Genomic DNA, 12857 nt, shown 5'->3' on the forward strand with positions numbered 1-12857 from the left:
ATGTCCTGCCCTCTCCTTGCTGCTGCATCAAACTCCTCCTGTGCCTTTCCCAAACCCCTCTTTTCACCTCCAGTCTAAGAAAGGAAATATCAATACATTTTATTAATAATAAAATAATACATTAACATATCGTTACCTCATTCTCACTTCGGTTTTTCTCCATTGCCCCTGTAAAGGCTCCCTCTTCTACATCTCCCAACAACTTAATTTTCTAGTATGTGTGGCAGGCTTATCGTCTCATCTCCAGCCTTTTACTCACATTTTTAAGAATCAATTGCTTGCTTGTGCACCTTCAAAGAGCTAAAACAGATGAATTTTGATTATACTGATACACTTCCTTCCTCTTGCACTCCCAGTTAAACATCCATGTCTTACACGGCAAGCTCTCCAGAGCAGCAGCGGCCTTACCTGCTCTCAGAGCATGAATGAGCATCAACTCTTTCAAGTTCTTCAGGATGTTTGGGGTAACCTGTGTTTTTAGTCAGGGTGCATTCAGAAATTCAAGCAGGCGTGTTGTGCTTTAACCACCTCAGGATATGCCAAAGCCACTGTCAGGGGTGCTGAGTGTGCAGACCACACTCCTTTAACAAACATGCTATGCTACCAGGTGGTTATCTGTGGAAGAACGCAGATGTTCACTTGGCAAACATGTCTCCCAGTTGACTGCCTTATTTCCCAGAGTGTGATGGTACAGGCCCTCAAGAGGACTTGGCTAATTCCCAAATGTAAGACAGACGCTCTGTCGCAAAAATTATTGTCAATGTTTCCTTTCCTGGCATGTCATGATTAGTTATAGTCCAGCGTTTCAGGATAAATTGGGAATAAAGACATTCAGGTATTTGCATCTGATTTCCCTGTAATAATGTTTGTAAAAAAGGTATCTTTGTGATCATAAGCTACACATATAGCCAGGCCTTGCTTTACTCAGCCTGTGCTGCGCAAACTTACCTTTCACATCTTCAGACACTTTGCTCTGTTGACTTTTTTGGAACTTGATTTGTATTCTGCTGCTCTCCTCCTTTACAACTTACCATCTCTCCTGGACCAGCTGTAAAATGACGAAAAGGTTTGAAAGACGAACCAGGGGAGAGTAAAAAGATAGAGAACAGGAATAATACCCTGAGCATCTCTTCCCTCCCCAAATGTAACAGGGATCAAAAAGGACACTTCTAACTATTTACTCAAGGTCTGCTTCCTGGCAGGCAGGCACTTGGGTGTCTTTTGTTTCCACAGATTTCAATAACTCAAGCCTGTCCCCAGCCAGCAATGCTAAGCTCAGCAGTGCCTTCAGCCAGGCTACGCTGGAACGGGTGCAGCAGCACGAGGGGACATTTTCTCATTGCGCAAAGACACCCTGGGGACATCGCTGTCCCATGGCCTGGGCTGCACCACGCACAGCCCAACACCTGCACGAGGTCTCCAGGGCTCCCGCACAGGAACAGCTCCTGCAGTCCACAGATCGCCCTTCCATTGCAGTGTATGAACACACAGCTCATGGAAGCGACTGTTTGAATTCCCCATGTTAAACCTCACAAACGCCTTTCACCTCCCTCCCCTCCCCTCCCCAAAAAACTGCCAGTCAATATTATGGGGTGTACAGGGATGTTACTCAGCCAGTACCGCTGTGCTCAGAAACAGGTTCATCCTGGTGGGGGTCCTTTTGTGTTTTCTTTTGGTCATGGGGTTTTTTTTGTTTGTTTGTTTTAAATCCTGTAGCCCTCAGAGGACAGGATGGATGGGAAGGGTCAGCTCTGTTCTGCAGCCAATCCGCCAGCATGAAGAGGTGGCAGAGAAGACGTTCTGCACCCCTTTCCACATCGCTGGGCACTGGAGCAGGGGGAACAAGCAAGGACAATAATTCAAGGGATTATATTTTCCCCAGAGAGCTTCCAGAAAAGGAAAAACAAACCCAACCATATTCAGAATGTTTACTTTCCTCGTTCTTCTGAAACAGTTTCAAATCAGACCTTGACAATGTGGCGCCCTGGTTAGTTAACCTGTGCTTGAATGCTTCCACAACAAATTCATCCACACGCTACTGAATCCTCACTGTGTTTATCTCTGAGTACACAGCCCGTGCTTTTGGGGACAGGATGCTTTATAATACAACTCTGCCATTCAGCAACAGGAATGGCTGAACACCCTAACACAGAGGAAAATTCCAGCAAGGTGTTTTAAAATAACGAGTTAGCAATGATTTTTCCCATGCTCTCCACCCAGAAGGAAGCCTGGAGTCCTCCGAGCCCAACACTCCTTTCACCACGTCCAAACTTTCACACTGTCAATGAAGCTGAGCTATAACCCACGCTCACCTGGTTAAAAACCCAGGTTAACTGTGAAACTCAGTGCAGTAAATAATCAGTGGCCAAGTTTGTTTTCCTATCGTGTTGCTTGCTCTTTTGAACAATTCAAATTTGAACCATTTAGAGTAAGCAAATGTTATTTTTGTTATCACAGGTTTAGGGCACTAGTCAAAGAAATCCAGGTTCATTTCCTAATGAGTGATATTGTTTCCTCCACACAGACCCATACAGTCACCCCCCTTCATTCACCCAAAAATGTTTAAATAAAATCATGAACGTTGTGATTTTCCAAGCCAATCAGACTGCGTTTCAGACTTTTTTTGAAGCTATAAAGATTAAAAAGAGTTATTTTTCCTAAATGAAAATCAGCATTCTCAAATAATCTTATGACTGCCAAATGCTGGAGGCTTGTCACAGACAGAAGTCAAGCTGACAACACTGCAAAATGGTACCAGAAAGCTAAGGTGGTACAACAGATGTAGCTCATTTTGTGCTACAGTAAATTAACTTCAACAAATATTATGAAAAGTTTTCAACAAATATTATGAGAAGTTCACCATCAGTGAGGCAAAGCATGGCAACTTAATGACTTTTCGTGTATAACACATAGATGTGTGTTTTACACATACAATGTTCCGATTTTAGGAGCAGAGTGAAACATTTGGCCACAAACCACAGTGCCCAAAATGATTTCAAATCACTGCAGGATGGAACTGCCACTGGTATCAGACAACTCTGCCTGAACAGCTCAACCTGCCACGCAGCTGGTTTACCAACATTTGCCAGATTTAGTCAATTTGAGAAGCCAGATTAAAATAAAAAGGTTTATCCTCCTATCCTAAAAAGGTTAATGCCTCCTATATAGCAAGCCCACCGCTCCAAGCATTACTACACATTTGAGTCTGAAAATGTGATTTTAAGAGCCTGACATTGCTTTATGCAGCCGCCTTTTGTTCTTCAGTTGACACATTACATGTGGGTCACCGCATTTTACACAAAAATGCCTGACCAAAAAAAGAGGCTGGCTTAGTAAAAGAAGTCTGCACTTCTCACTGATTTTAAACTCTGCAAAAAGTCTTTGAAGACCAGAGCAGAAGGACAAGAGCTAATAACAGAACTATTTTTAAATTCAGAAATTATTACAGCACGGAATCTGGCTATGACATTAGAACATCCACGCTTAAAGTTTTAATGTCTGAATATTTGAAAAGACCGACATAAGGAGCACTGAGGAGAAATCAGACAAGCTGAAATGAAGAGAGACAAAAGTATTTTTTTATATAAAAATGGCCTTTATTTCTTCAATACAAGGTAAACTACTATTGCAGTTTAGGACCAACACAAAAGTTGGACAGCAAATTGCTTAACAGTCTCCTAAAGGCTGGAAAGAAAGAAACCGTGAAAGCTAAAAGTTATGCAATATTTCAAGTATAACATCTAAAAAAGATGAAATGATCCCTAAACTTAACTAAGTACCTCTGCTGAAAATGTATTAAAATCCACATTTGCTAGGATACCATCTTACCTTGTTGAAAAATATAGGTCTCCAGAAACTCAAGTATTCAACAGACTCTTTGGCCTGCCGGTATCAGGAAACTGTTTACTATACATATATAAAATCCTTCGGAGTCAGGCATTCTGACAGGCATCCATTTCCTTACATTTTGCATTGCAATTCTGCATTCCCTGCTGTATTTCAAAACCATTTCTTGAAAAGCTTACTCGTACATCCTTGTGCAAAATGGGAATCGGGAAACGGAATGGTACAGGAAGACAACACAGCCTTTTGTTTAGAAAGTCAGCAGTGCTGGTAATTGTCATAAAAATGTTAAGCTTTACCAAACAGGAATGTATTTCACCTTTAAAACACTTGGCTTTTTTTTCTGTTAATGTTAAAGGAGGACATCTGCAGTAGTAAGGAAACTTAATTTGCAATCACTTGTATTTATAAAAGCACACACATTCCTCATTTTCTTACATTTGAAGATCAACGGAATGTCTGTTTTGTAATGTAATAATAATAATATGCACAGTTTAATACAAAATACAGTATATAAGAGGGTGAGGTCAAAGTCTGTTACTTGAATATACCCCAAAGTGTTCGCATTGAATCATGTAAAATCACATTACATGGTATGAATAGATGGGAATTTTTACAACTTAAATGCTCCATTTGATTGGGATCAAGGGTATACTGTTTACTATTTCAAGAGACTTCAATAAAACTAGTATATAGTAAAAGATTTAAGCACAGACATAGGTCATATCAGAACCTAAAACCCACTGCGATAACTGGGGCTATAGAAAGGATGCAAGAACTAACAGGTGCATAATTTACAAATAGAATGAGATGCTTCCTCATATTTTGTCCAACATGGGCGGAAAAAAAAAGAATCCCATGAGAACAGCAAACTGAAGAACTTTTAAGCTTGAAACTGCTCCTTAGTAATTCACACTCTAAAGCTAAAATTAACCTCAAAGTACAGAGCATGTCAGATCTTAATTTCAGGGGTGGGGGGGGGCAGGGTGGGGAACAACAACAACAAACCACCCGAACACCCCCACCCAGCCCAAGCCTGTCTGCAATATTATTTGCAAGGCATCATAGTAAACAGGTGCAAGAGACAATATTTCTGCATAAACATGACTAATTAGCATGCTGCAACCATTATGTTTAAGACTTATGTGGTCAATTACCAGAACAATTTAAAACCTAAACAAATCCACCTTCCTTCTTTCCTATGTCAAAATACTTATTTGGAAAGAACGAAATCTTCTTTAAGTGTGTGCACACTGACCTGCACTCGCCTCCTCTAAGATCTTGAAGGGTTTGCATTTCAATGTAGAAGCAATTTAGTGTCTTGCATCTCTGAGGAGTATCAGTGTTAAACATGCACGTTTTATATTTGAATCTATATGACTAACAGTATCTTCACAAGCATTATGCTAGGAAATTTAAGGCTGTATCTCAGTTCACACAAGAACCAATAATAACTTCAAGAGGCTATGTATAAAAGTCTATAAATAAAAAATAGGAGCAAAGTCTGTTTAACCTGTACACAGAGAGAGCAAGTGGATAAGAAAAGGAAATCGGGAATTAAGTATTCCTATAAAGAAAGTCATGTATTTTTACTACAAACAGAGATGACAAGTATGTACAACATTTATATCGCCAATTATCCACATACAACTAGGAAAACATTTACAAGGGTTTGGATATGCAACTAAACAATCAGGTAAAAAAATACAGATAGAAAAACTAAGCCTCACCAATCTCAAAGGAACAAAAATAGAAAAAACTCACTCCTTAAAAAAAAGAGTCAAGCTAATGCCTACATTGAATAGGGTGTCGTCTTTACCACAAAAACAACGGCTATCCAAGCTTACAGCCACACTGTGAAAAAAAACATGGAAGTTCTGACCTAACATTTGTCAAAATGCAATCAGAACCAAAATTATTGGCACAGAAAGCAAAAAGGGAATGAGGAAAAAAGACTGTATGTACAGTTTCCAAAATGCCGTGTTCTTCTTCTGGACATGTATTTTTGACCTATCAAAACATATAGTCCAGTAGAAATTTTACTTTAAAAAACCCAACCGATCAACTCTACTGCTAAAAAACAAACCTCCAGTAAAACAACTTGTGTTGCTAAAGCACTGCCACCCTTAAGTCCATACCTGTTGATTTTGTCTTTCAAGATAAAGGACACAGCCTTATTTTTTTTTCATATAAGTAACATTAAAAATAATAACAATATTTAGAAGAAATAAAAGTATTTCCTCACAGACTATTTTGTCCTTCCATCAGCAAAAGGAGATGAAATAAAACTGGATGAATATCAAAGAGGACAGCAGTAGCCACCGTGGCATCATCACCAGTCAGTAAATTACCAAACTGCTATATCCTGAGCATGCACAGGAAATTGCCAGTAATGTTTAATAAACCAAAAGCTGGTAACATTCGACTACAGATCCAGTTATACATGATGTGCATTAAACATATTCCTTTTTGGTGTCTATCAAGGTCTTTGGATTTTTTTTCTGTACACTTTTTTTGTTTCATTAAAAAAAAAAAAATCTAACAAATGAAATTCACTATAACAAGAGAATATTATCTAAATTGCAACACGGTACATCTATCAGTTAAATCTAAGTGTTCAGAGAACAGGCAGAAATAAGGGGCTTCATACAGGGACCTCATCTCTCAGGTCACAATGAGCGCTCAGTTTAACTTATGTTATTTTTCCCCTGCTATTCCCTCCCTATTTCCATTGCCAGCAATGGAAATCTAGATGCAAGTGAGAAATACACTCTGTTTAAAAGGAGCAACAGTCTCCTTAAATCTTTGTCAGTGTGGAGAAAAATATCAGTTCCTGCATAAAATGCTTGTAAATTTACTTTTTTTTTAATTTTAAGATTTAATATATCTATGCAATGGAACATTACTTACCTGCTGCCTCTCCCGTATTAGCTATACCCCATGTAACAGCTACAGGCAGGTTATTTCTTCCTTAAACTTATTACACATAGCAGTAAACAATGTTTTTAAGTAAAAAAACCCCAACTAATTACAACAGTACTGTTTGTAACCAACACCTATTCACAAAAAGCAGGTAATGAGTCATGACTTGTTCGATACAACTTTCAGTTTTACAAAATTTTAAAAGGCAGTTTTCCACTTTCAAACAGGATTAAACAAACATGTCAAATAGCTTCTCAGTAGCAAATAGTCCAGTAAACACCAGCGATCCCATGCATGAGGAACTGAGGTACACAATTTAAGGAAAAAGAAAAAGAGGGACGGGACGGGGGAGTCTGAAGTTGTAACCAAGTCCAAGAGCATCAACCTGGCTGCAGGAAACCTGGCTGAGTCATAGGTGACAAAAATATTAGACAATTTCAGACTTAGGCAAAACTGTTGTGGTTGCACAGGCTACTGGTCCCAACTCAGTAAAGCATAAAAATCACTCACGTATGCAAATGAGGTACTTAAAGCATATGTTTACATTCCCTGAAATCTATGGAACGTAAGCACTTGCTTTAAATGCTCTGGAAAAAACAACGGGATTTAAGTGCTTTCCTGAACAGGGTAACACTTTAGGTCTGCTGTAAAAAATCTCCAAAACGGGTAAAAAAAGAAATCAAGAGTTGTCTTAAGAGTTGCCTCTTAAAGCCATCTGAGGTCTTGAAACTTAACTTAAAACATTAAGTGCAGCTATTTGAACAACTGAAAACTCCAAGAATAAATCCGTTACGTAATGATTTACAATGTACTAAGAGTGAGCCTTTGTGCAAGGCTGCCAGAAACTAAGTTTTTGCAACTCGTATGAACTTTCTATTCGCTTGCATTTCACACTTGATGAAATTTAAAACCAATTCTCAAATTTGAAGTCAGCTTCCACTGTGAGATCCAATAACTTGTTTTTAGGTAAATTTACAAAACCTCATCTGACAGATGTAGCGCTTTTTGCTAAGACATTTAAATATTGCCCATTGCTAAACAAGGACATACAAGTGCACCTTGTCTTTTATACGCATGTGTGAATAAACCCCGGAGTATTAAGAAAATAGCAAACCCATAAAGTCTGAAAAATGGAAACACCTGGTTTCTTCTGGCACATTTCTAATATACAACTATGTACAGACTGCTACGGCCTTGGGGGCAGAGGGGAACACACACAAGCACTGTTCCTATAAAACTGTAAACAACTGCAGGGTTTTGGTTTGTTTGTTAAACCTAACCTTTCCACCCCTTATTATGGGCAGTTTAAGTTTATATAAACTGTAGCATCGATCGGGATCAAGGCTGTATGAAAGAAAGAATCTTCAGCGTGCTGAAGCCACAGACCTGGGACCACTTCTCCTCCAAACAACAGACCACAAAGAGCTGCAGTTTTTACAGTTTTACACGTCAATTCGCAAATTCACAAGCCACCTAGGTAAACACTGCTAGAAAGCAAAAGAGCATTAAAGGTTTTATGTAACCACCTATTTTCATATCAAAACTGAATGTGTGAGAGCAACATTAGTATGCTTAACTCACCGAATGCAAGATTAGGCTGAGGCATATGCAAGAACTATTGCAATGTTTTTAAAGACAGCATCAATGTTTTCATCGTAACATTATCTTTAAATATTGCTGAACACAAGACTTTCCCTGAGGTGTAAACATCAAATAACTTGAACAGCTTTACACATCAGCCCCATTAAACAGTTTATTACAACACTACATCTACTGTAATCAGAGTGGTGCTGTTTACAGACATTATCATATGAACAGTCTAACATGAACAAACTACTATAAAAACAAGCATTTACTTGACTTTTTCCAATTGCTTGCACATTATAATTGCCAAATGTATATAACCAGTAATAAAGTTGCAAAAGCTATAAGGTTTAAATCACACAGGTTTCCCTCAAATAAAACAGTTAAGCAACATAAAAAAGTAAAAGAGCTACTGGTTACCATGTATGCAGATTTGCTTTATTCAGATCTATTCCTGTTCATTTTATCCATGAATCCTTACAGGCTCAGTTCAATCACATGAAGCAAACTGCTGGACAAGCATCTTTCCTTGAAGAACGTATCTTGTCTTGGACGCTGTTCCTCTTCCTTCAGCTGTAATGTGTCAAAATTTGTGATGTAGATTTTGCTAGTCCCCATAATACACAGAAAATTGTTGGCTTATCTATACATACACAAGTCGTGCATCTACTTTCACCATAATGTAAACTAACACAAAATACCCAGAAGCAGTAGCTACTTGTTTGTGAATGAAATAAGTTTTCCAATTCAATAGTCAAAATTAATGTTGTACAACAAAATTGAAATACACATTTCGCAGTTGAATTATCAAATGATAAAGGAAGAAATAGCTACTGTTCCTGTGACTGATGGAAACATTTATAGAGAACATTTCCTAAAGTATGCATTCTGCAAGAGTCAACAGACAAGCGCACCAGGTAATTTTGCCACTAGATTTTTACATTTTTACCTGCCCACTTACAGAAGTTTTAAGCTGGTCTGATATTTAATTAATGCACTGATTTGTATAATGAAGTGGATGGCTCACAGCTCAGTAACATTTAGAAGTGCACAGAATCTGATACCAGTACTTCAGAATTTTCAGACTAGCAGCAAGCAGAATTGGCTTCACATCTAAAAATACATGCTTGCAGTTCAATCACAAGAACCCACTTTTCAAGTAATACAATATAGATTTTCAGGTTTCCCCATCTACTTGCCCCAGAAAAAGAAAAAACAAGCCCTACTTCCTACTCTCATCTATTTTGGCAAATTAAGGAACCACATCAGTGTTAATTACTCTAAGAGTTCACAAAATACTCGGGATGGTATAATTCCATACATTGGATTTCAGTTGAATTCCATTACGAAACAATTAGCTATCTTTATTTCATTAATAATTAACAATTTCAACATTCAATAATTTCAAAATAGCTTAAATCAAATCGTTTAAAAACCCAACACATTAAATGGTTCATTTGAAAAACAAGACGTTTAGAGGAGCAATTTCATGAACACACATTGGTACACAGCTGTCAAATATTCTTCTTCTAGTACAATAACTTCAAAGCAGTTGGGAATACTAAGTACTCAGTTTTTGCATGAACAACCGACACATTTCTTCTTCCTTTCCTCAAAGTGACTTTTAACAATATTTTTTCAGAAATGTATAACCAAGTAGGCTCTATACACTACAGTATGCACATAAATTAATCCACATTGAAAGCACTGACTGGAATTTCTTTTCCCTTTGTTCCCAAGTCATGGAATGTATCAGCCAGTAATTAATTCTGGGGAAGTTCTCAGAAGTTCCTTCCCCAGAAACCCAAATTTCCATAGGTGTTATGTACTTTTAAAGTTAATTAGTAGCAAAGTGACACAGTGCTGCCTCCACAAGAAGATGTGTTCGGAGTTGGGAGCCAAGTTAGCACAGACAGAAGAATCCCAGGCTTTTTTAGTGGAGAATGTAAGTATGTGACAGCTGTGAGACTGCGTGTCAGAATTTGCTGCTCTCATCATACAATTGCTGCGGCAAGAGTTATGGACCTTTATCACTTCTATGGCAACACTTAACAGATCCAAAGCACCATATATATGATTTATAATACTAGCATAAGACAGCTACAGTTCCTGGGAACCATTCACTAGATCCATAAGGGTGCTTAATAGAACTACAGGAACTTTAAAGAATGCATGATAAACTGGACTTGAGATTAATACTTTTCATTATAGGGCTCTTAAGATGGTCAGCATCACACTGAACCTTCATTTTAAAGAACATGAGCAACTAAAATCCAAAGTGGTGCACATTTTGGTTCCAAGTATTCTGCCACTGCACCTTGGCAAAACTGCAAACCTCTGTGGTTCCATAAGGAAGAAATAAATCTGTATGGATTATACCTTAATGCTCAGCCCTTTTCAGTATTCTACGAGCAAGTAGAATATTGAAGTAAGAAACAACTTTTTAAGGGGGAAAAAAAATAAGACTAAATCTCTGGTCAGTACTTCTCAGTGATGCTGTTTCCCATCTGCCTCAAGCTCATATCAGCTACCCATCCCAAGCGTGTTAGGTTTGTACAATTTAACACCACACAGCAATCAGCTTTTCATCATTTCTGCTAATAAACCCCAAATTTCAGACTTATCTGTTAAATAGGTATTTTGTGGTTTAAAAGTCAGGGGTTTATGCCAGAACATTTTCACAAATGAAATCCCAGAACTTAAGCGATCAAGTGTTTTTGTATTTATGCAAAATGGAACTTAAGGGGTTTTTTTTGCATTAAGACAGTCTCTTACAACAAAATCCAACAGATTTCTTATTATATAAAGCATCTTGCAGTAGTAACTCTGTTTTTTCCCTTTAATTCCAATTATCCAAATAAGTATCTAAAAGCTTTAAACAGCTTTTAGAAGTGTGAAAATTCTACAGCAGTTTAAAGCTGTATGTGTATATACCCATCGAGTTTTGTTATAGTAATTTCTGATATTTTCAGACTCTGAATTTAAATCTCCCAACATGTTCACATTTCAGTAAAATGCACGATACACTTTTGTCACTATATCCTAATAGCTCCTAAGAATTACTTCATGTAATTCTCCTTTATTTTTATTTTATTCTATACATAAAGGAAAAAAAATACACAAAGTAAAAATCCCACACAGTATCAGCTTGAAAGCCAAAATTTGTTTGAAGTTAACCTACATTCCAGAACACCACAAACCTCCAAATACTGTGATGCTTTAGCTATAACACAGTAAGAATGAAGAAATTTTAAATTTGAATCTATACGTGTCTTTCTGCATGTAAGCTGATATATATATATATATATATATATGTGATTCTGTTCATCATACATGTACAAATAGACTATTTTACACCACTGGCACCTTCTTCCATTTGTTGCATACATTTTTCTCCCTATTATTAGTGTACTTACCTGGTACCTTTGTTCAAGTCTTGGTGTATAATTTAAGATCAACACCAGAACAATTTGTTGATTTTATAAATAATATTACACGGGAAGAATGCTCCCAAACTAGTTTCATTCATCATATGTCTTTCTCCTACTATCCCAGCCTTTCTATTCACCAAAAATAATGAATGAACAGAGATGTGTTCAGAAAACTCAGTCTTTAGCTTAACAATTTAAAAGATTTGAATTACTGGCAAGTATCTTTCACATTAATATATGAGGAAGACACAAAAAGGTAGGTCAGGCTGCCACAGGAAAACATAAAAATGAATATCTCATTTCTCTCTTTTTTCGTAAAATGAAATCTTAGTTCTCAAACCACAATGAGCAAAAGGAGAAAAATGAATTTGTTCATCCTTTGCAGAACACTGCATCAAGGCAACATTTTCACTTGCAAGTAAATTCTTTCTCTTTCAAATGCTATATGAAGACTTAAGGTTTCTCGGGGAACTTTCACACAGCTCAACTTTGTCAAAACTACTGATTTCACAAACAAAAGAAAAAAGCACAGGATGTGGTAAACAGAAAAATATAGAAGTGTCTAAAGACATCTCAGAAAAAAACAAAATTACAGCAACATGTCCACAGAAAAAAATAAAGGTTATGAAATTTTGCATTTGAAAATAAGAGCAGAACACTTCCAGTTCACTTTTTCAATCATCTTATTACCCTCAATAAAACGAAATCACTGAACATTAAGAAACAAACTACATGTTTCTGTAACACACCAGAGTAGCCACAAAATAGGCTTTAAGAAGCACATAAAACAGGGGCACTGCTCGTCTCTTCCACTCTGTGGTGGATTTCCAATACCGAAACAGATGCACAAGTCATTATCTCTCTGGTGAATGCTAAATGCAATAGAATAGTACAGCCCCAAATATGTGCTTCCTCAAAAATACAGATTTTTTTAAAAGAGAGATTAGGTAAATAACATTCATAATAGCTTAATACTAAGAAGATCTTAAATTACCCTAGACAGGTACATATACCCAGGTTTTGAACCATGCTACCACGATTCATTTCAAATTCCATTATTGACTAAAAGCTTACTAT

The 12857-nt window shown here is 37.3% G+C and overlaps 1 protein-coding gene across 4 annotated transcripts in view; it reads right to left on the minus strand.

Annotated features, from left to right (window-relative positions):
* Window positions 1-970: 970 nt before the first annotated feature.
* Window positions 971-12857, minus strand: part of CPSF6 (cleavage and polyadenylation specific factor 6) — a 33113-nt gene continuing 21226 nt past the window's right edge. For 2 of the 4 annotated variants that reach the window (XM_080345900.1, XM_080345896.1), the window contains exon 10: window positions 3573-8922. The gene's annotated coding sequence lies outside the window, so the exon portion shown is untranslated. Of the gene's footprint in view, window positions 1049-3572; window positions 8923-12857 lie in introns of those variants that run through there. The other 2 variants (XM_080345898.1, XM_080345899.1) reach the window with 2 other exon arrangements.

This window comes from Nesoenas mayeri (assembly GCF_963082525.1).
Source record: "Nesoenas mayeri genome assembly, chromosome: 1".
Lineage (NCBI taxonomy): Eukaryota > Metazoa > Chordata > Aves > Columbiformes > Columbidae > Nesoenas > Nesoenas mayeri.